The sequence below is a fragment of the Pelodiscus sinensis genome, chromosome 22 (genome assembly GCF_052426305.1).
Source record: "Pelodiscus sinensis isolate ZL-2025 chromosome 22, ASM5242630v1, whole genome shotgun sequence".
Taxonomy (NCBI): Eukaryota; Metazoa; Chordata; order Testudines; family Trionychidae; genus Pelodiscus; species Pelodiscus sinensis.
In genome coordinates this window covers 8,335,053-8,357,639 of record NC_143073.1, presented here as the reverse complement: position 1 = coordinate 8,357,639, position 22,587 = coordinate 8,335,053, and the positions used below count along the sequence as shown (strand labels likewise).

General features: G+C 44.1%; 1 long non-coding RNA gene across 2 annotated transcripts in view; it reads left to right on the top strand.

Moving 5' to 3' along the window:
* The window catches only part of LOC102462559 (uncharacterized), a 74,173-nt gene that overhangs the window by 3,338 nt on the left and 48,248 nt on the right, over positions 1–22,587 (top strand). The window contains exon 2 of one of the 2 annotated variants that reach the window (XR_331388.5): positions 102–128. This is a non-coding gene — a long non-coding RNA (uncharacterized LOC102462559). Of the gene's footprint in view, positions 1–101; positions 129–7,953; positions 8,091–22,587 lie in introns of those variants that run through there. The other variant, XR_012897456.2, reaches the window with a different exon arrangement.

The window sequence follows — 22,587 nt, the reverse complement described above, 5'->3', positions numbered from 1 at the left end:
GGGCCTCTGGTAGCAATTCGACTGCATTATGCCACAATATAGAGCTGTGTTGAAATTGACCAGCCTGTTTAACTCTCCCCTTTCAATCTCTTCTCTTGCAGAACAGATCCGGCGGTCGCATGGAACAGGTATAGTCACTGCTTTACTTAAGATCTCGTTCTGCTTCCGTTGAATGCAAGACCTGGAACGGCATTTCCTCTTGCATTGCAAAACTTTCTCTTTCCTCCCTCTTCTACGCCTTGCATGCATTATCCCTACGCCATTCCAGATCTCTGTTGACTGCTTCTCTTGCCTAAGTCCTGCCTGGCTCCCTTAGATCATGGTATACAGCCCCATGACACTATCAAGATAAAAATGGGTGGGCCAGTTTCTTTGGTAACATACAGTGTGTATGATCCTGTACTTCAGTGAAGTCGCTCCTGAACGATTTACACCCATAGGAGAGAGAGAGAGCCGGATGGAGCCCTGTAAACTGATTAATCTCGTTTTAACTCTTGCTATGTCACACAATCCACCCGTGATCTCGTTTCTTCACGCCCACTCGGGTCGCCTTTCCCTTTCTCCCTCTTAAGGCAAGCAATGCTGGTACCTACTTCTTGAGCAAGGACACGCAGGTGGCATATACAGATAAGCAAGAATAAAACTCCAGCGCTTTTTTTTAACCTTCGGCCCAACACGAGTGCATAGAGTCTGTAACGTGGGTTGCTTTAAAATGGGATGCGGGATTTTTCTATTGAGAGAAAAACAGTCACTGTTAGTCATTGTTGTTCCTTAGATATTATCTTTCAGGGACAGATCGTAGTTTTAAGTAATTGTGTTAGTGATCAAACATACATTGCATATCCAAACATGATCGTATGATTATCTATCTATCTATCTATCTATCTATCTATCTATCTATCTATCTATCTATCTATCTATCTATCTATCTATCTATCTATCTATCTATCTATCTATCTATCTATCTATCCCTCTTCATAGTAAACATACCTTTTAATGTAAGGAGATGAAACATCTTTTCTCCTACATCAAATAGACAGGTAGGAATCTGTCCTTTTGTATGCTGGTTTCTGACAACAGAAACAAGTCTATTTACAATGAGAGCAACTATTTAAACCAGCACCACTATTATTGCCTCTTTATACAGTGTTTAAGGAAAAAGCCACTAAATAAATAAAGGAAGCTCAGTCCTTTGCCAATTGAAAGAACGCCCAGTCCACCCCTCTGGATATATATAGTACAAGCGAAAGTGAACAGTTTCTGGGGTTTTGCCAGTTTTAATAAAGATCATAAAAGAATCTGGTTGGGGATTGTTGGTAAAGGAGTCTGAAAAGTAGAAGGATCTAATGCAAGGGCTTCAAGGACTGCACTGAATGCACGGAATTGTGTGTGTGCAGAGAAATAATATAATATAATATCATATAATATCATATAATATCATATAATATAATATAATATAATATAATATAATATAATATAATATGTGTATTTATAGAGAGATGTTTCTGTAAATGAATGTATGTCGTGACCGTAAACCTATATGTGGATCTAAATATCTATACATAAATGCACATAATTTTAGGTAGCTATAGATGGTTACACACAGAGATTCATATGCATATACATAGAGACACGTGTGCATATAGGTTCTCACACGCCTGTATAAAGAAATAGCATAACGGTATAGACATGTGCATACACAGCCTTTATTTTTCCTGCGATATGGTTATAAAGATGGGTTGAATCCCCCTAGATTCTCATCAGTTTTCTATAGATAGCAGGCTTTCTACCTGGAGTAAAAGTGTCTTTGATTTTTAACAGGGCCACCCATCCAAACATTAAGCAGCTCTCAAAGCAAAAACACGTCTCTGAGTGCATTTTATCAAGTATTGGGGGACCTTTTCGCATACGCCTCACTGCGCGAGTGTTTGCAAATTTAAAATCTAACCCCAAGAGGGTTTGTTCTTTAAAAAAAACAACCTGCCATTTTAGTCTGTGGTTTCTGGTTGAAATTTGACTGTTCTTCTTAGCTGGAGAATGTGTAGACCGAAGGTGCAAGTTTTCTTTGTTTACATAAACGTTTTGTTTTAAAACAACAACAATAGCCATAGAGTGGAGAATAATATCTTTGTATTTGTTGTTGACATCAGAATAGAATTTATAAAGGTTGATTTTAAAGCAATCGCAACACGTCTTGGTGCAGAATTTTCTCGGAATATATTAATTTAGCCCCCCTTAAATATGTAATACTTTATATAAACACAATCGGTAGACTTCTGTTTCCCGCTGGAGGAAACCGGTCGTGATGGGAGAACAGAGGGGAAAATGCTGGTAAAACCTACAGGGAAGAAAATAGATATGTGATCGAACATTGCTTTTAGGCTGAAGTGGCTGACCAAAGCAGAGAAATAGAAGAGAAAATAAATCAAGCCCAAACACTTCGGGGATCCACATCTGATGAGATGTGAAACTTACCTGTCATTAAGAGGTTTGAGGACTATAGCTGTGGGGTGATGGTTTAAGAAACAAGAAACTTGCATCAAACGTATTGGAGAGCCCCACACGGATTTTTTCTTTTTTGAGAAACAAAGAAGTTACATCCACACAGCAGCGTGTAATGGATAGTATGTCTACTGTGTTCAGCTTTGTAAATTTCAGGAATGCCCTCCGCCGCTTGCTGCTGTATGGATGTTAGTTCCTGGTTTCTAAAACTTAAGGAACTGAAATCCACTCAGAGCCATGGTATTTCCGAGACAAGGCGAACGAAGTAGCCTCTTTTACTGGACCCACTGCTCCCGGGGAGACCGGGCAGGAGACGACCCTACAGTCTAGACTCTAGAGTGAGGGCATTTCTGAAATTGACCAATGTGGGGACATCAGGAGAAATGGAGCTGATAGCTAGATAGGCCTCCAGGAAGAGAGGAAGGTCGGGTGCATGGCGAAATACTCAGGAACAAACTCGCTTACAATCGTTTGGAAATTCGGACCTTTTGGGCGGTGTTGGAACGAGTCTATGCTGTTTAAGTTCTTGGATTGTGCCCAGTTAAATTGCTGTAATTGTTAACGTAGTCTAGGGATCTGGTATTTTTTTTAAATAACAATAATTAAAGATACTCTATTGAATGGCCGGCTGCCTCCAACCATGTCTTCACAGAAGCCAATGAAACAATCGGATCATCCTTGCTTTTCTTTGGGTGACCTCATAGCACCTTCAAGCCCAAAGGGTTAACCCACAGGGCTCACGGATAGCCAAAGGCGGGGAGCGGAGCCCTTTTTTTTCCTGCAATAGCGCCCCTCGATTTCCGTAACCTCTGGCTGCGTGGCAAACACGGGCCAGATGTATTTAGAACTTTGTCCATTTCGCTTCTGGGCTTCGAGGCCACAAATACTTTGGCTCCCGCTGCATGAGAGGCCTGTTCTTTTCGTGCTTCCCCCTTCATGTGCTATTTGATCTTGCATTAAAAATATACCAGATTTTATCCTGTAAACAACAATACCCAACACAACCTTCTTTCTAAACCCCTAGCCGGATGCAAGGGCCCTCTTCTGGCATTTGAACAGGTGGGCACGTGGAGATAGATTAGGTAGCAAACTCTTTTCATTAGGAAAAATGCCGGATTTTCAAGGAGCATACATCCGGGGGCTGATTCCGAAAAGCTGCGCTGTCAGATTTGCCCAATAGTGATAGAAATGTAGCCGTGTTAGTCTGGGGTAGCTGAAGCAAAATGCAGGACAATGTAGCACTTTAAAGACTAACAAGATGGTTTATTAGATCTGAAAAAGCTTCTGTTCTCTTTCACCTCCTAAAGTTGGTCCAATAAACAGAACTCTCTCTCTCTCTCTCTCTCTCTCTCTCTCTCTCTCTCTCTCTCAAATTTCACTCTTTCCTGAGATTACCATGAACTGTGAAGAGTATGGTGAAGGAAAAAGCTGGAGAGTATAGACTCGTGAGGACAATAGAGCAGCCAATGGGATAGCAATACTATTGCATCTAAAATGTAAGGCGTTAGCCATCCTACGCACGACAGAAAAAGTGAAAATGGAAACAATTCAAGTGTGGCTAACGGTGTGTCGAGCAAACGTTTGATAACCTCAAAGGGGTTTGTTCTTGAATACTTGGAAATAGTTCCATATAAGCCCTGTATGGAAAAATGTGTAGGTTTCCTTCGGGCTCAGATTCCCGCCCCCCCCCCCATTCCCCAAACCCCTGTTTAAATTGGTAGAAGAATGGCAAAAACATTCCGTTGAAAAGCTTTAGCGGAGGGGAAGTGGGGGGGGGGGGACGGGGGGACGAGACCAGCATAAAATAACCTGGAAGGAATTTTGTACATTTAAGGAAGCAACAAAAATTGAAGCCGGTGGGAAATTCTTTCATACCATTAATCCAGAAGTATTTTCACGCAGGAATCTGGTGTCAAAAAATTCTCCGGGCTTAGTTTGGCGAAAAAAGGTTCTCTGTCATTTAAAGAGGATTTGAAAACACACGCACAACACACACAGACACACACACAGAGCCCCAGCAATTCTCCTCCTCGGGCGAGGATTGCACCTTGATCACTTCAAAGACAAAAAAATAAGACTCTGAATAAATACACCTTCCCCGAAAGATTTTTTTCCCATCTTTAGTATGGACCAGAAAGCGCTTTGTGGTCAGTTACTGCATTGTAATTGCCCAGACGGGATTAATTTGGTCCAAATCTCTTTCGCAGCAGGCAACACAAACCCTTGTTATTTTTTCCCCCAAAGAGAGGATCGCCATTGTAATGTTTGGGCTGCCTGTCACAGGGAGGAAAAACCTCTGTTCTTAATTGCATTGCGCCCGTGGGTACAAAGGTGAGCCAAAAAGGTGCGTTGCAAAGAAAATGAGGGAGAATTCGAAGGGCAAATTGAGTCCGCTTTAAGGGAACAGTGTATCTACTAGACACACTGTTCCCGTATAGAATAAGGCTTAAGACCCCTCATGTGCCCGCCCCAAAGGTCGCACGTAGCAATGGAGGTTAGCCAGGCGAGTACACTCCAGTGCACGCGTAGGCTTAACCTAAGGGAAAGCGGTGTGAATCCGGATCTGACAACTCCGAAGAAATGGGCAAAGCGGCGTAGGTGGGGAATATTAAAATAGAGCTAGGGAAAAGCCGAACCTTCGTAAATATCCAATCCCGAATCGAATAGGATTTAAAGAAGGAAAGATAATATTTGCAAATAGACATGAGTCAAAACACACGGGTTTTCTTTTCTTTTCTCTTTCTTTCTCTCTCACACAAACACACACTTAAACTATCTATCCGATCACACAGACAAACACACACTTAAACTGTCGTCAGTCTGCTACAATCCGTTCTTAGGTAGGTGTCTCTACTCTAGCTTCACGGGCAAACTCCTCAGAAGGCTTGTGACATGCGCAGGTTTCTAGTCATTTCAATAGACGCAGAATAAGGCCTTGAGATGGAAAGCAGGCTGCAGACACCCAGAAACGAATCAGAGTCGAGGCGGAATGAAACCGAATTCACTCTGCAATGGGGTAGAAGGTAGGGATTTGGGGAGCGGGGAAAAAGAAATGGCAGGCCTGCGCATCAAAATTAAAATAATAGGCAAGCTGATAAATAACAATCCGGCTGGCGATTGGCTCGCTGGGTCAGATGTGCGTGAAAAGCCCTTGTAGGAGAATCTTCGGCAGCAGATTGCTTTGTTGAGTTGCAAGGCAGAGGCGCTTGCAGTTCTAATCTGTCTTTTGGTGCTGAGAAAAGTTGGTTAGATCAGGTTGTGTTCAGGAGAAGGTAAAACCAGAGTATTATTTTTTTAAACCTAATCTGGTGTGAAACGAAATGAATCCCGACCCAAGTCTCCATAAAGAATTGCAGGGCAAAGTGATTTACTTGAATGTTATTTTATTTCCAGTTTTAGTTTAAAGGAAAAGATCACTGTATTAACCCTGCTGTCATATGCCAGTATTTCAGAACAGCAAATAAAAGGATAACTAGGTAGCAGCCCTACCGGTTACAATTAACAAACGATTCCAATCCGATTTGATCTAATGTCCGAGTAAAATCATCAGCTCCCATTAGCTAATGAGAAACTCACAGCAGCTCACTGACAATGCATGCAAGAAAACAAAAGATGGATCTGGCTTCATGGAACCTCATTAATTGTGAAGAAATGGGAGCTTTACAAAATACTGTTGTTGTGAAAGAAGACGGAGATAGATAGATAGATAGATAGATAGATAGATGGGGTGAATGGCGATAGATAAATAGATTACATGGAGTGGGTGGAGAGAGAGTTAGAGGTAGGTGTATGAAGGATAGATAGCTAGGAATAGGTATGCAGATATAGATACATGAGTCTACGTGTGTGCATACTCCTTTATATATATATGTGTTATTGCACAATCAGTCTTAGATGCCTTCTATGCTAACCTTATCGACCACAATTAGTGATAAATCCAAATACAATTCGGGCAATTAAAAGGGTTTGATGTACAGAGAAAAAGCCACCGGGGTTGCTTGTATTTTCATGTGCATGTGGAACTCGGTTTTTGGCCAATTTTAATCCGCTGCTCAGGGGAACGCGATGGGCTCCGAGCAAGGGTGTGTGGGTCTGTGCAGGCTTCTACTTCCTCTTGCCAGTTTTGCTCCGCTCATTGATGAACGGACGGGAGCCGCAAAGTGGTTGGAGCCAGGGCGGGTGACGTCAGGCCGGCCCGAGCCAATCAGGAGCAGCGACGAGGGAAGGGCGAGTGAAAGAATGAATGAAAAGTGCGTCTCCCATCCCTTCTCCTCCCTCCCCCTCCCGGTGCAGAGGCTGCAGGCAGAGTTGGGTGGGGAGGAGGGTTGGAAAAGGAGCAAAACCGGGCGGCGAGCGCAGAGTAGCTCAGAGCATGTGTCGGGCTCTCCTTGCTCGCATCAGGAGCCGCTGGGGGAAATTTGGAGGGGGTTGCCTTTGCCCTCCTAGTCTATCCTGGGGGGGGGGGCATTTTGGGGGAGCAGAGGCCAGGCCGCCTGGTACAAGGAGCCCCTATTGCAGAAGGAGGAGGAGAACCCGCGGCGTTTTCAAGGAAATCGGCTATTTCTCACCCCCTCCTATGTAAGTGCCTTTTTTTTTTTTAGCCTAGGAGGGAGTAGCTGCTTTTAAGAGGGGATTTCAGCGAGAATGGGCTGAGGTGTGTGTTTGTGCGTGCAGGCTGATTCTGAGCCTGCTTGACTATTTTCTCTTCCCCACTCCCATTTCTTCTGTATTTGCAATCCTCCCGTCTCCTATTCTATTAGACATTGTTTCTCTTTGGAAAAAAATTGCATCCTCTGATGCTTTCCCCTTTCAAGTCCTTTTCCTCCTACCCCCCCCCCCCCCGCATTCTTGAAATGCAATCATGACCGTGTTCTGTACTTACCTAATGCTATAGGCATCGATACAGTTAGGACCTATGTCAGAGCCTTGTTTTTTTTTTAAGTTTTGCCAATTTGTTCAAGCTTGGTCCAGTAAAAATGTCTATGAAAGGTTTTAATTCTCCACCCTAACATTGTTACTTTATCTCGGTTGAAGTGAATAAAAAAATAATCTGCAGCCAGTTGAGAATTAAATCTTTTGTGTGGATATCCTAATCACGGCACTTTTGCTTAAAAAATGTGTTTTACTTGGCCTTATCCTGTCCCATTGCAATCAATGGGAGTTTTGCCATTGACTTCAATTAGTTACAGGATCAGGGTCCCCAATGCATTGATGCGCCCATGCTTTGGTTCCTATTATTAATATTTGCATCTTTTTATTTATTTCCTCTTCCTTCTAAAAAGACATGTGCCACTGAAACCTACTGGAGAAAAAGAAGGTGCTTTTTGTTTTTGCTTTGCGGCTGTTGCGGTAGACTTCAGGGGTTGGTTGTTATCTTTGGTTATCTAGCTGTATGAGTGGTGTCAATTCTTCATAAAGCTAGATAACCGAAAGTAAAAATAACCCCATTACACGCCTGAGGAGGATGTGGAGAAGAAATAAAGCCTCTGAAAGGAAGAGGAGGGGGAGAAAAGAAAGAAGAAAGAGAAAGGAAAAGAGAGGAGAAAGAAAAGGAAAGTCACCTTTTTGAAACTGGAATAAAACCTGAGGTAGGCTTTTTTTTTTTTTTTTTTTTTTTTTTTTTTAAGAACCTATTTGCATCATAGAATTTAAAGAAGTAATTTGGTTCAATGCATGGAACAAGAAAACACTTGTCTTAAGTGAATCTAGTTTCCTATAATTGAATTGCACAAGCAAAACTTCTAATAAATGATGAATTGGTCAAAATCAGCACACTAACAATAGAGAAAGGTACACTGTAGTTGCATAACCAATCAGATCACTCCAAGGAATGCATAAAAATATAGATGGTTGTGATGGGTTGTCTTTTAAAAATACTTACTTATATATACTTAACCTTACTTATCTACGGGCCTGAGTATTGCAGTGTACATAGCGAAGTGGCAACAGTATAGCATAGAATTAATCAGTGGTTGCATTGAAAATATGGGCCCTTGCTTTTTTTTCCCACTCCCATCCCGTTATATACATTTAAAAAAAAATTTGTTCCCTATCATATATCATTGATCAGGATGAGGAAAAAGTGGTACAATGATTTGGAAAATGGTTTTATTAATTTTCTATATTTTTCTTGCAATATAGCTGCACAAATATTTTTTAAAAATTCACATTTATTTTAAAGGATTCAAGTGTCCAAATTTGGAAATTTAAAACAAAAATAAATCTATGTTCTGGGTGAATCTTTATGAATGGGATTTTACTGAATTGTGCATAATTCTTCCCCTCTCACTTCAAATTCACTTCGATCTTTGCCCCCTTTTTTGGATTTCCTCCCAACTTGCTCTAGATACGTTTTCTCAAATTCTATCTACTTTACCTTGAATGGGAATTTTGAGTCAAAGATTTGGACTAACTGTGCCCTGACTGGTTGACCTAGACGTCATCAGCAAAATATGACAAACTATTTGGAAAGTGATCTTGATGGCATTTCAAAGAGCTCAAAAGTCCAGTAATGGCTTAAAAAACCCCAACAACTCAAGGCTTAAACCCCAACAACTCAAGACTATGTTCCAAGACACAGATTTAATAATCAATGAATTAAAAAGTCAGAATTAAATTTCAATGATGTCACTGGAGGTAATTTTGGAAAAGAATGCTTTGTAACATTGCAACTTCCTGTGAGTTCTCTCCTGCAATGAGTGTAATAAGAATTCGCTCTTGAACTTTGCTGGACCTGTTCATTTCTGTCCTGTGTGGACTGAGTTCATCAGAAACTTTTAAAAAAGAGCAGGAAAAACCAGCATTGAAATACCTTATCCTGGCTGTTGATGTAAATCTTAGGACAAATCATTTATAATGCACTGCTTTTATATGATGATTCCAAACAAGATTTTTTTTTTCCTCCTTGGTCACATCCTGGTAACTCACAAGAATTCAACACATGCATACTATCTATTTGCAATCTGACATGCCTGTCTTAGCAGGTAAACTCGAAGCCTACTGAGGGCCGCACAAACAAACTGATAGCTTTCAGGGCCACCAAAGAAAATGTACTTCTATTGGAAAATCATAATTATTATAGATGTTTTAGTTATATTTTATAATTTTTCAGGCCTTGTTTTAATACAATACAATAATTTGATGTGTAAAATTATTTGCCCAGAACAATAATTTTTAATTTAAATATAAATTTAAGGTACTTTTAATTTTTTTATATGATGCATAACTTGTTTTGTTGAAATAAAAACAAGTATAGATCATGGTTAATCAAATAGAACAGGCTTCTGTGAAAATTTCAGATACTTCGTAAGTTTGAGATTTTGCATAAACATAATTGACATTTATTGATATAAAATGAATATATATTTTGTGACTTTTTTTTTAATTTGAGAATAAATAAATATAAACCAAAATGATAACAAAATATCCTCCTTCTGTCCCCTGGAGCCAGGCACTGCCATACCCCCACTCTAACCTAATGCCTCCCCCAGAGCCAGGCACCCCCCAGGCCTCTTAACCTAATGCTTCCCTCCTCCCTCAGAACCAGGCACTCCCAGCGCTACCCGCACCCCTCAACCTAATGCCTGCGTCCCGGAGTTGCCACCACACATTTCTTCCTCAGGCGCACTGAGTGCTGTGCGCAGAGCAGCCTGGCCGGCCGTGATCAGTCGCTGGAGCACCGAGCAGCCTGGCCTGCCGTGAGCTCCGAGCAGCCAGCGGGCTGCACTTTATTCTTTTATAAAAATATAGTGGCGGTCCGCAAAAATTTTTAATTGGGCTGCATCCGGCCCTGCAGAGGCCTGTTTGACATGCCTGCACTAAGAGGAATCTCCCTTAGCTATTTTGCCATCCATCTATTTAGGTATTTATATTGTCACAGCAGCGAGGAGTCCTGTGGCACCTTATAGACTAACCGAAGTGTTAGAGCATAAGCTTTCGTGGGCAAAGACCCACTTCATCAGATGCATGTAGTGGAAATTTCCAGAGGCAGGTATAAATATGCAGGCCAGAATCAGGCTAGAGATGACCAGGTGGATCCAGTTTATTGTCACAGTCACATGAGTATCTGAGCAACTATCCTGTATCGATGAATCTATTTTCCCAGTTTTCCTGTGATGTAGGGAGGTTTATAAAACTCCAATTTGTCAGTAGCCTGATTCTCTGTTGTACATCTCCTTGTGCCATTCCTTGCACTGGGGCAAAGTGGTGTTGGTCTGGTCTGGTAGCATTTGCACATCCACTGGGGGCTAGACTAAGTGACAATGCAAGATGACAGTGAATCAGGTCAGGTAAGGCATAGGGATCACTGAAGTCAGTGGAATGACTCCCATTGAGTTCAGATCAGACCCAAAGTGACTAGGCTATGTCATGCAGCGAGTCTGTGGCACAGCTGGAAACTCAGAGTCAAAATCCCAGCCACATTGAGGTTGGTGGGAGTTATACCAGGGACTTCAATAGAGTCATTTAGTTTGCCCACCATCTCTTGAGTCCCAATCCAAGGCTTTACCAGAACTGCATCCTTTTCCCCCCAAAAGAGCAGACTCATTAAGAGGGTGGCATTGGGGAAACAGTTGGGCGTAAAGATGTCTGAAGACTGTGGGTGAAGAGTGGGGAGCGTTTGCAAGACACATCTTGGAATTCAGCACGTCTGCTCATATGTACACATTTGCTATGCACAAGCACTTGGGTGAATACATTCGTTCATATGAACCCTGGAGGCATGGCCGTTGGTAGAGTAAATGCCCCTAGTCACATAGAAATGAGGGGGCTTGTGCATGAACAAAAGGATTGGTTGTTGGTGACTGGTGACCTGCCATTGGTTACTCTCCATTTAAAAAGAAATCTGTCATCCAATCAAGGACCAGGAACAATACGGTGTTAATTTTGTTAGGCGACCAATCACATGCTGTCAGTAATGGAGGGGAGACCCCATAGGCTGTAATTTGTTGGTGTAAACTGCCTGGGAATAGCAAAGACATTATCAGAAATCGAGGAAGATTTAATTCACAATGAATAATTTAGCCAGAGGTAGCTGATCTCGGGGATAAAATTCCTCCCTTGCTGTTATACCACTGAAGTCAGTGGAGTTATACCAGGCATTCATTTGATTCCTGAGGTTCGTTTTTTATTTTTTGTAGTGGGGGGGGGGGGGGGGGAGGGGGAACGATTTAGAAAGGCTGAAATTTTAATTGCTCATAATAAACAATCAGGAGGAAGGGTGTTGGGGGCAAAGTGCTGTTGTCTGGCTTACATGAATGGGCCCCTTTGGCCCTGATTTTCCTTTATACTCCAGCGCTGGGAAGGGGCCCGGAAGTGGGCATAGATGTACACCTTCCTTAAAACCCCTTTAGACAAAGGAGCCAGGTGCAGTACGTAAAGCAGTGATGAGCTGGAGCCTATGTAGATAATGAGCGCTCACTGATGAGCCCCTCCCCCAATGTTCCGTCTAATCTTTTTCCATTCATGCTCGGAATAATTTTTTGTACATGCACCAAGGCGCATGTGCACCACCAGCAGAAACAAACACCAAGCTGTGGGCGGCTCTGCTAATCAGCTGGGCGGGACCGGAATGTGTCCTGAGCGGCCGCGCCAGCATTCGGCTTACAAGAATGGCCTGTTGTCATTCTTGTAAGGCAAAGGAGCCTTAAATCCAGAGTAAATATTCACCCAGTTTAAAGGTCGCTTTATGCTGGTAGCGTGGTGTAAAGGGATCGCTGTCTAAATGAGAATCCGTCCAACTGATGCCTCACAAGCAAGATTTCAGGTTGTGAATTCGGGGTGGTGTTTGTCCCTTTCCTCCAAGCCTTTGCTAATAAGACGGAGCCAGAATTTTCTTCCTGAGAGTCGAATTTTCTTCCTAAGCACTTGGCAATACACCATAGTGATGGCATTGTCTTAAGAGACTCATGCGTCTCAGGTGCAGTCTAGTGTAGAACATCTAAGGGGAGCTGATTGGAGAAGGAAGGAAGGATGGGTGGATGATCTCCCTTATTGCCTGCAATGTCTGGACATCGCTAAGTGTTGCCTTAGCTACCCCGTTCCAGATTTGCCCATTTCTAATGGCTGAAATCGGAACCGTAGCAATACAGGTCTGGCAAACAGTGCCAACTTCTCACCTGCTTCCCCAGTGTGTACTTCAGCCAAGCCAGTTGCAATAAGAAATCTCAAGGTATTGGCATGACATTGATCCAAATTGCAGCTTACACGCTGCTGTTTAAGCTTGCCTGGATGTTCTGATTTGACTGGTAAACACTCAGCATGTCTGTTCTGTTTTCCTTAGGCAGGCACAATTCCCGTTGACGTTCCCAGGAGTGATGCCTGCATATCTCGAGGAGAGATTAGCTCTCTCTGTGTTCTGTTCCATGCTTGAGAGGGAGGTGGCTATTTATTTATGGAAAAAGAAATGGCAATACTGTATTCTTCTTCAGTCTGCAGGTGAAGCACTTTGGGAGGAGATGCCCCATATAATAATAATCCTTTACTCTTATACAGAGTGAGTTTCATCTGGAAGACACGCCTTCCTCCCCCCCCCCCTCCCCGAAGTTTACAGCCAGCGGGCTTCATTTCACTATCACCCTGCACCTTTTATGCTCACACAAAGAAGGTGCAAAATATTACAGGTCAAGGTCTCCTTTACAGTAAGCCCCCCATCCCCCATCATTTCTTTGGCCATACAAAGGGGTCTGAAAGGGAGTGTTGCCGTAATTCACACGTGCTTTGAGACCACTTTACAGTGCTGGAGTGGAGTAAAGGGTCTCAGAATGTCTGCATATTAGGCCCTACCACTGAAATGCAGCCACTTCTGGGGTGGAATTATTGCAGTCACTGTGCATTAATGATAACACTGCCCAACAGTACTAAGATGAGGCACAGACTAGCAAAGGCACTATGTATTTAGATGCAAGTGGAATTACGTAAGGGGGAAAGCAGTTGAACACAATGATGTGTTTTAATGGTCAGCAGGAATCCTACGTTGAGATTCTCACATTACTGACTTCTCCTTCGTACGTCTCAGTTATACACTCCGTAGTTTGTGGCCTTAAAACCTAAAGCCTATTTGTTCTGCATCAAAAATAAAGATCCATAAGAATGGAGTTGGTCAAAAATGTTCCTTCTTCAACTCCTCCTCCCCAGCCTCAGAAACTTTGACAATTCTGAAAATATTTTCACTTTCAACCACATTTTCAATGGCAATTGTTAACTGTTCATTGAAAAACACAGAATTATTTTGGTTTCTGGCAACTGGATATAGAAAGATTTTGGTCCCATACTCTTAGACACTGTTTTGTTTGTTTTCGGTTTTTTGGGTGAGCAATTGATCTTTGAGGAAAACAGACACTTTCTGCCATTTTTTTTGTTTGTGTACCCCATTTTCCAGAGTAAAGATGTGTCCGTGGATACAATAGAATAAACTTGGTCCTTAGTCAAAAACATCATCATCCTTCTGCTGTTGTACTGTGGGCCAGGTAATTGCATTTCATATATGTGCTGTTTGGTTGTAAAATGAGTCTGGGATGGAAGGTACCATGTGAAAACAAGCTTTTTATTATGATCCAAATTTGAAATTGGCTAGAATCCTTATCTGATACCCTATCTCTTGTGAAAAGGTTTGGGTCTGCATGTGATATTTTTTCTAAGCTGTCGGTCCAACAAGGTCAAGTTTATTCCATGCTTAGCTTCTCTGTTGTGGCTGACTCATTGGGAGCTCATGGGCTGTTGTATGGGAACTTTTACCCTGTGCAACATCACATCCTTGGTGCTTGGTCCTGCCGTGAGGCAGGGGACTGGACTTGATAACCTCTTGAGGTCTCTTCCAGTTCTAGGATTCTATCACTGATTTCAATGGAGTTGAACAATGAGGATAGAATTAGAACCAGTGACCAACTCTTGCAAACAGGGACTTTTTTTTGGTGTGGAGGGAGGGGTTCCCAATTTGACATGCCTTACAAGATCCTGATTTTCAGAGGACAGGATGAAATTTGAGGAGTGGGACTGGAAAAGAAATCAGGCCCCTTTAAGACATCCCAAGCTGGGTTTCAGCAGAATCATTGATCATCTTTTTAAAATCTTGGCCTTTCGTGCCTATAAAGTCCTGCTTCGTATTTATACCAAGGTCCCTTTATGTGACCATGCCGGCTTAAAGGGGCTTTTAAATGGGTATAAACTCCACTTATTTACTTTCAGGCCCCTTTGCGCAGCTAGAAGGATGGAAAGGGGCTTTTCTGTCAATGAGAATTTGCTCCTAGATAATTACTGATATTTTAAAGATCTGTTTAATCAGAGCAGTGATGGTGAAAAGTTTAAATTTAGATTAAAAAAAAAAAGAAGAGAATTCAATCGTTTCATTTGAGGATTCCAAGATGCTGTGGGACAGATAGGTAAGCAATCTTTATTTAATGCAACAGACATGTTTGATTTAGCTCCCTTTTGCTTTCTTTTTAATGACCTAGTTCATCACAGAAACCTGATGGTAAGAGCTTTGTTTGTAGTTTGCGCAGAAAAGATTTGGGTCCCCCCAAAACTGTTGGATCTAGACACCAGCAGTCATTTGTATTAGAGTAGCCCCTGGAAGCCTCCTGTTGAAATTGATCCTGTTGAGTTAGGCAGATGGCCATTTAAGTTGCAGTTCCTCCATGATTTGGGGGCTTCGTACTTCCCAATCCAGCACTGCACAGGGTGGCCCTGGATTTTAAGCTGGGGTTGAAGTCCAGTGGAAGGCAATGGGACTATCAGCAGCTGTCTAAATTTAAATCTGTGCTTCAGTGCACTCCTGAAAAGGAGTTGATTGGTGGCTGCAGAGTGTACAGTTAAGCACATCCTGGATCGGGACCTAAGTAAAACTCTGTGATGCCACTAAAGCCATGGGTGTGGTAGTGAGTTTTAGAGCCCAGGTTCACTGAGTAGAAAGATAGCAGGTAGCCCAGTAGAGGGAGTGTAACTTGGGACCTCTGGAGCTTAGTACAGGAGACTCAATCCTCTGAGCTAAAAGCTGCCTGGCTCTCAGCCCATGCTGTAGAGGTCTCTTGTTCTTATCTGTTGCTGTGGTCTAGGTGATACTGCATTAGAGAGTCAACCACACTAGGGCTATGTCTACACTCGCGGCTTCTTGCGCGAGTAATATGCAAATGAGGCTAAGCATGGAATATTGCTGAGCCTCATTTGCATACATAATGAGCCACCATTTTTTTCAGAAGAGGCTCTTGCCCAAGAAGGAGCATCTACACTGCCCCTTCTTGCGCAAGAAAGACCCTCTTGCGCAAGGCCGTTCTTCCAGAAAAGTAATAGGTGTAACGGCATTGAGCAAGAGGGTTTTTCTTGCCCAAGAAGGGGCAGTGTAGATGCTCCTTCTTGCGCAAGAGCCTCTTCTGAAAAAAAATGGTGGCTCATTAGGTATGCAAATGAGGCTCGGCAATATTCCACGCTTAGCCTCATTTGCATATTACTCGCGCAAGAAGCCGCGAGTGTAGACATAACCTAGGTGTGTGGGTAACAACTCGCTGCCATGAGTTGTTTCCTTGTAGTGTAGACCTCTCTAAAATGTGAGTAAACTAGAGTCTCCTTCACGTTCTTGAAGGGTGCATCTACACAGCAGGGCTGAACTCGAAATAAGTGATGAAAAATTGAGCCACATCAATTGCGTCGCTTATTTCGAAACTCAGAGCAACTACATACTGTGTATTTCGAAATAGAGCACTCTTCCTCCGACTTCCCTTACTGCTCGTACAGAGGGGGTTACAAGAATTGGAGTAAGAAGTCCTCCAGCTTGACAGCATTTCGACATTATTTCAAAATAACTGCCTGCTGTGTAGACGCGGGCTAAGTGATTTCGAAATAATGTTGCTGTGTAGACGTACCCTAAGTGACTTGGCCAGGGTCAGACAGAGTCAGTAGCAGAGCTGGAAATTGAACCCAGATCTTGCAAAGCCACTTCCAGATCTTAACCAAAAGACTGTCTTCACTCCTAAGAAGGAATTCCTGTGAGTTGCTTAAAGGCAGCAGGTCCGATATAATGTGGATCTGTGGAATGATTCTATCACTTCAGTTTCCTGGGTTTGGTGGGACCCGTTGAGCCATGGGAAAGAGAGCGGATTCCTTATATTTGTGCTATCGGAGGACAAAATGCTTATTAAAACCCCCAGCTGTTGAAACAGGAGTGGGAGGGGAGGAATGATGAATGGAAAGGGGGGGGGGATCGTCTTTGTGCAGAGAACACAATCTTCCCTCTTCAAACAATCGGGGCTTCAGTGTTTTCAAGGGAGTGATTTTTATGTCTGGATTATGATAAACTGGCCGAGTGGGAGAGCTAAGCTGCCATACGCATTAGCTCAGGCCCGTGCTTTCATTTCCAGCCAGTGGCAGAGTTTGTGGGAACGGGCGCATGTGGGACACGATGAATAACCCCGTGAGCTCCCGGGTAGCTAAAGCCTTTGAATAAATCATGTGACTGGCTCAAGTAGGCCTTGCAGCCTCTCTTGCTGCCGGCACTAAGCGTTGGTAGGGGAGAAGCTGACAAGGAATGTCACCGCTCAGGGTTAGTGGCAGTAGTGGGTTCTTTAGACTGCTTTGGGATCCCACGCTCCTTGAGGGGTGCTGTGTGGTTCTGGTCCCGTTTTCCCTGGTGGTGTGATGGCCGCCTTAGACCCCATGTCCCTGAAGGGCCCTCCTAGCTCTATTCGGTGGAATTCAGCTGCCCTATGCTGCCGTTTTTGAGGAAAATAATTGTGTGGGGGGGAAAGGAGGGTGGGGGGGGGGGGGGGGAGGGCTGCTTCAAACCATTCCCTGAGTTTGTGGGAGGTGTTGGACAGCTTGCAAGGGGACCAGATTGGACTTTTGGCCCCCTGGGGGGGCAGCCAATTAAAGTCACGCTGCCAGTGGCCTGAAGTGGACCCATTAGCTCTTAGGTTAGACCGAAGAGACGGCCGTCCACTAGAAAGGTCGCTCCGATGCAGCAGGCGGTGATTAGATGTGATGGGGGAGACGCGGAGCTTGCTCTAGGGTATTCGGTATCCGTCAGCAGGCTGGAAGATGTGTCCCCATCCTCCCTGCGCACCCAAGCAAATCAAGGGAAGATTTTGCTGGCCTAGGCTCATATGACAGCATCAGCTCTAGCTGGGTGCCTTGAAGAGCGCTGGATGGCAGAAATGTGCATCCGCGAGCCACCCATAATAGGCAGGACCTGATTCTCATTTACACGATCGTCCTGCAGCGTCAAGGGGCCTGGAAGTGAATGAGAACGTAACTTATGACCTGGAGTTCTAACTTTCCCTGCTTCGTTTCCTTCCCCCTCCTCACCACCTCTCTTTGGCAGACGGGAGTGTCACTGTTCTACCCCTGCACTGGGAAGGTTGCAAGTGTTAGTGTTTGCAACACCGTTGGGGAAGATGAAATGCACAATCAGAAATATTGTTAATAGTGGTGGACGTAAGCTGCAGATTTCGCTACTGGAGCGTTGGAAGGGGCCCGGTTTTGGGGCGGGAGCTGGGTGTGTGTGGTCCAAACACCTCCAAACACCTGGGGGAGGGGAGCAGTTTCAGATCTGTGGCTTGGATTCAAGCCCATCTCTTCTCGTTAGAGAGTGGACCGGAGTCCAACAGCGGTGAACATGCCGGGTGAAGTTACATGGCATCGATAGCCTTGTAACGGTGATCGCAATCTGGCCTAGTAGCTGCAATGCTAGGAGTACGCGGTTTAATTCTAAATGAGCACTGGGCCTGGATCTATGCTAGGAGCCCTTGGCATTGCCAGATGACGTACATGGGATGAGCATGCAGTTTATTTTCGCTCTCAGACCCTATTGCATTGTACAAAGAGAGGTTTGCATAACTAGCAATCAAGTCTTAGTGCACATGCCTGACCAGAAATAGCTGGGTGTGTTGAAATGGGAGCGTATGTTCCGTGGGAGACTAGGACTACGTGATTACGGCGCTAAGGTTTCTAAGATTTGGGGCAATTTAAGGGATGGGGCAGGGGAGACCGTGGGAGATGTCATGCTCACACTGGCGGTACTGCAAACCCATTCCTGACAGACTGAATAATCCCAGACCCCTCTGGTTCCCAGGAGGAAGGGTGCACTCAGTGTCGGATCGCTGCTGATGTATGGCAAATTCTTTAAGTGGCCACTGAAATTATGTGAGCTGGCCCCATAAGCAGAGGCCTGAGATAAAAAACTGGCATCTACATCTGCAGCTGCAAAAATGGTTTGCAGATACCCGCATCCACGGAGATCCACAGATTTGCAGGGTTCTAGATACAAAATTGGTATCTGGCTCTGTATCCGCAAAAAGGAGCCGTGCAGACCTGTGTCCGCACTCACGGTTGCCTGCAGTGATCTGCAGGGCTCTGTCTATAAGGATACTGGTCTTAACTCACTCTGTGACCCAAAGAAGTGGCAAAATCCCTGCAGAAAGCCCTAATTTATAAATCCTAAGCATGCTTTTGTCTGCTCGGAGTGGTCTGGTTGACTGACCCTGAGCTCGGCTGGCAGGGTTGCTTGGGAAGTTCGTTCCACCCGCATTGTGGTGTAATTCCACTGGGCTGAATGCAGTGATGCTAAAGATTGACCTGACCCTAAAAGCCAGGTCCTTAGCATGTGTAAATGGACCTGACCCCCCCACTGGAGTCGACTTAGATCCTCCGATTCTGTGATGCCGAGGCCCCATCGGTGCAAGAGGGCCAATGCGCCGTCAATTCCTTTGCAGAGTGGAGGGGAGGAAGGGTGAAAGTTTGTACGGGTGCTTGGAAGGTGGGGAGTGCTGCTCCTTCCAGACCCATGCAGGGCTCATGGTAGGTCCTTTCCCAAAAGAACAAAGAGGTGGCCAGATCCTCTCCAGGTGTGACTTGGCAAAGCCCCATTGAACTAAATGGGGCCATTTCGATGGATGCCTGCTGAAGAGCTGATCGGCGAGAGTCCAAACAGAAGTAGAAAGGGTGCAGCTGTGGCCGCAAAGGGTTAAATAGCAGAGCACAGGAGACACATTTCTTCTCACAAGGCACTTCATGATAATCAGCCTTGTGGGGCTTGAGCGAGGGATCCGATGCCTTCAGACAGAATGGAACGGAGGTGAGCTGTACAGATTGGGGCTGGCACTCCATGGAGCAAGCCCCAGTGGGAGTTTTATGGGGCAGATCCTAAGCTGGTGTATCACAAGGTGGTGCAGCCCCACCAGCGTCAGCAAAACCCCTAAGAGGACAAAGGGCCACAGAGCACTGTCCCCAGGCATCCAGAGTTAGGAAAATTCCTTTCCAGGGAAGGGATATTTTTACAGGTGGGGAAACAAAGGATATCTTTTAGTTATGTTTCACCCACTCCTTCCAGTCGCCTTTTCTTTTGGATGCAGTTTGGAGAGGGGGGAATTGGGGAAGGGCCTTCTACAATGACATAAGGTCTGTCTACATGGGAGATCCAGGAAGTTAATCCAAATCTACTACAAGTGTGAATTTGAAGGGACTTAACCTTCATTAAACCCCTATGTGAACCCCCCAAAGTGAATCAAATTAAACCAAATTAAGGCCATGTTAATTCTCACTGAGGGCATCCAAAAGGGTTTTAATGCTGTTTAATTAATCCACTTCCAATTCACACCTTGGCTATGTCTACACTGGCATGATTTTCCAGAAATGCTTATAATGGAAAACTTTTCCGTTATAAGCATTTTCGGAAAAGCACATCTACATTGGCAGGATGCTTTTCCGGAAAAGCACTTTTTTGCGGAAAAGCGTCCGTGGCCAATCTAGACGCGCTTTTCCGCAAAAAAGCCCCAATCGTCATTTTCGCGATCGGGGCTTTTTTGCGGAAAATAAATCTCTGCTGTCTACACTGGCCCTTTTCCAGAACAGTTTTCCGGAAAAGGACTTTTGCCCGAACGGGAGCAGCATAGTTTTTCCGGAAAAGCACTGATGATTTTACATGTGATCCATCAGTGCTTTTCCAGAAATTCAAGGGGCCAGTGTAGACAGCTGGCAAATTATTCCAGAAAAGCGGCTGATTTTCTGGAATAAGTGGCCAGTGTAGACACAGCCCTTTAGTTAGTTTGGATTAATTTTCCTGGCTATCTCTAGGAAAACAAATTCTACATGAATTTTGCTTCTCCCTGTGGCAGGAGATTTGCTAGAATGGAATTATGCATGTGAGGCCTGATCAACCCTCCTGTTGGTTCGGAGCCTCCTTTGGGCTCCTAACTCCTATTGGTTTTCTGTGGGATTTAGGAGCCTGCTTTCCTAGGTGCTCTTGTAAATCATGCTAGGCACCTATTTGCATCATTAGGCACTTTGAAAGTCTGATCGTTCACTTCCATATGAATGTTTCTCTTAAAGTCTAGCTGTGATCTTCATCCAGGAGTTAAGAACATAAGAATGGCCACACTGGGTCAGACTAACAGTCCATCTAGGGCAATGTCCTGTCTTCCAACAGCGGCCAATGACGGGTACTCCAAAGGGAGCAAACAGCCCATGGAATCATAGTGATCCATCCCCTGTAATCCATTCCCAGCTTTTGACAGAGAGGTTAGGGACACCATCCCTGCCCAGCCTGGCTAATAGCCGTTGATGGACCTACTCTCCATGGATTCATCTAGTTCTTTTTTTGAATCCTGTTATAGTCTTGGCCTTCAGAGCATCCTCCGGCGAGGAGTTCCACAGGTTGACTGTATAGTGTGTGAAGAAATACTTTTTTTTTTTTTTTGTTTTAAACCTGCTACCTTGGCAGACCTGCTAGTTCTTGTGCTATGGGAAGGAGTAAATAACTCTTCTTTTTTCACTTTTTTTGCACACCAGTTCATGATTTTATAGACCTCTGCCCTATTCCCCCCTTGGCATCTGTTCTTCAAGCTGAGAGTTACCAAACCCTCCTCTGCTTTTGTACCTCTAGAAGGCCCTTTGCATGGTCTGAAGAACCTTTCTGGAGGTCTGTGTTCTTGGGGTAACAGCACTGTTACCCCAGGCCTAGCTGGACAGCAGTCTCTGACATTTGCATGAGTAGCTGTGGAGAAGAGCTCATTCTGATATTAAGGACCAGGTGTGGAAATCAGGGGCCAAGTGAGTCATAGTTGGGTTTTTGTGTGTATCTCAATTTTGGGCTTCCCAAATTAAGACTTTCTAAAGGTCCTGATTTCCAGATTGTGCAAAGCACCTTTCCTTTAAAAATGGTCCCTCTCCAAATAGGAACCTAAATACCTAGTCCTCCAAAAGCTTCATGATTTGACTTTCTTCCTTGCCACCCATCAGACTTTGATTCAGGTTTGAAGCATGGGCTGGATTTCTGCTCATGCATGTCAATGTCTCTTCTTTGTTGGGGAGAGGGGAATATTGCACGAAGGTCATGCAAACAGAAGTGAGCAATGATCTGTTCTCTTCTTCTCCCTCTCCCCCCTTTCCTCCGATCCATTCCCCCCCCCAAAAAAAGTATTTAGACAGATTTGAAAAAATCCTTTTGATGCCTAACTTCACATACCTCAGATGAGTCTGGCTTTCAGAACATCATGGTCCTTTAATTGGGCTCAAATAAGATAGTTCTGTCTTTTTATATAATATATATAATAAAAAGCTAGACCAGACTAACATGGCTGTATCTCTATCCCAAATCACTAGTCACTCTTGATCTACTCCCAGTATTGACCTTGTGAGCATCCCAAAATCCTGTGTATAGCCTCAAAAATGAGATTTAAACCAAACTCTCTTTATTTGTTTTCTAGTTTCAGAGCGTCTAGTTGCAGGCCATATTTCGAAACTTTTTCTCCCTGATGACGAGGGTGAGACACTTAAGCTCAGATCCCCAAAGGGGTTCAGGCACTTAACTCCTGTTGACTTCGCGTGTCGTCAGGGGGCCGAGGCTTGAGGAAAACCACCAAATCCGGTGAAAGTCACGATCAGCGCCAGCAACCGGGAGTTATTTTTCTCTTCCAGACAGGAACAAATGGAAGGGAGTGGGCTGTTAATGGGACCTGACTGTCCATTGGCTTGAATCCTGTGTGGGCATTTGAACTAGTGCAAAATGGCCGTGAAATGCTTCCATGGTGACGTGGAAGCATTTTCCATTCACTTTGCACTTGTGTAAATAATTTACACAAAGGAGTGGAGAATCAGTGTTCC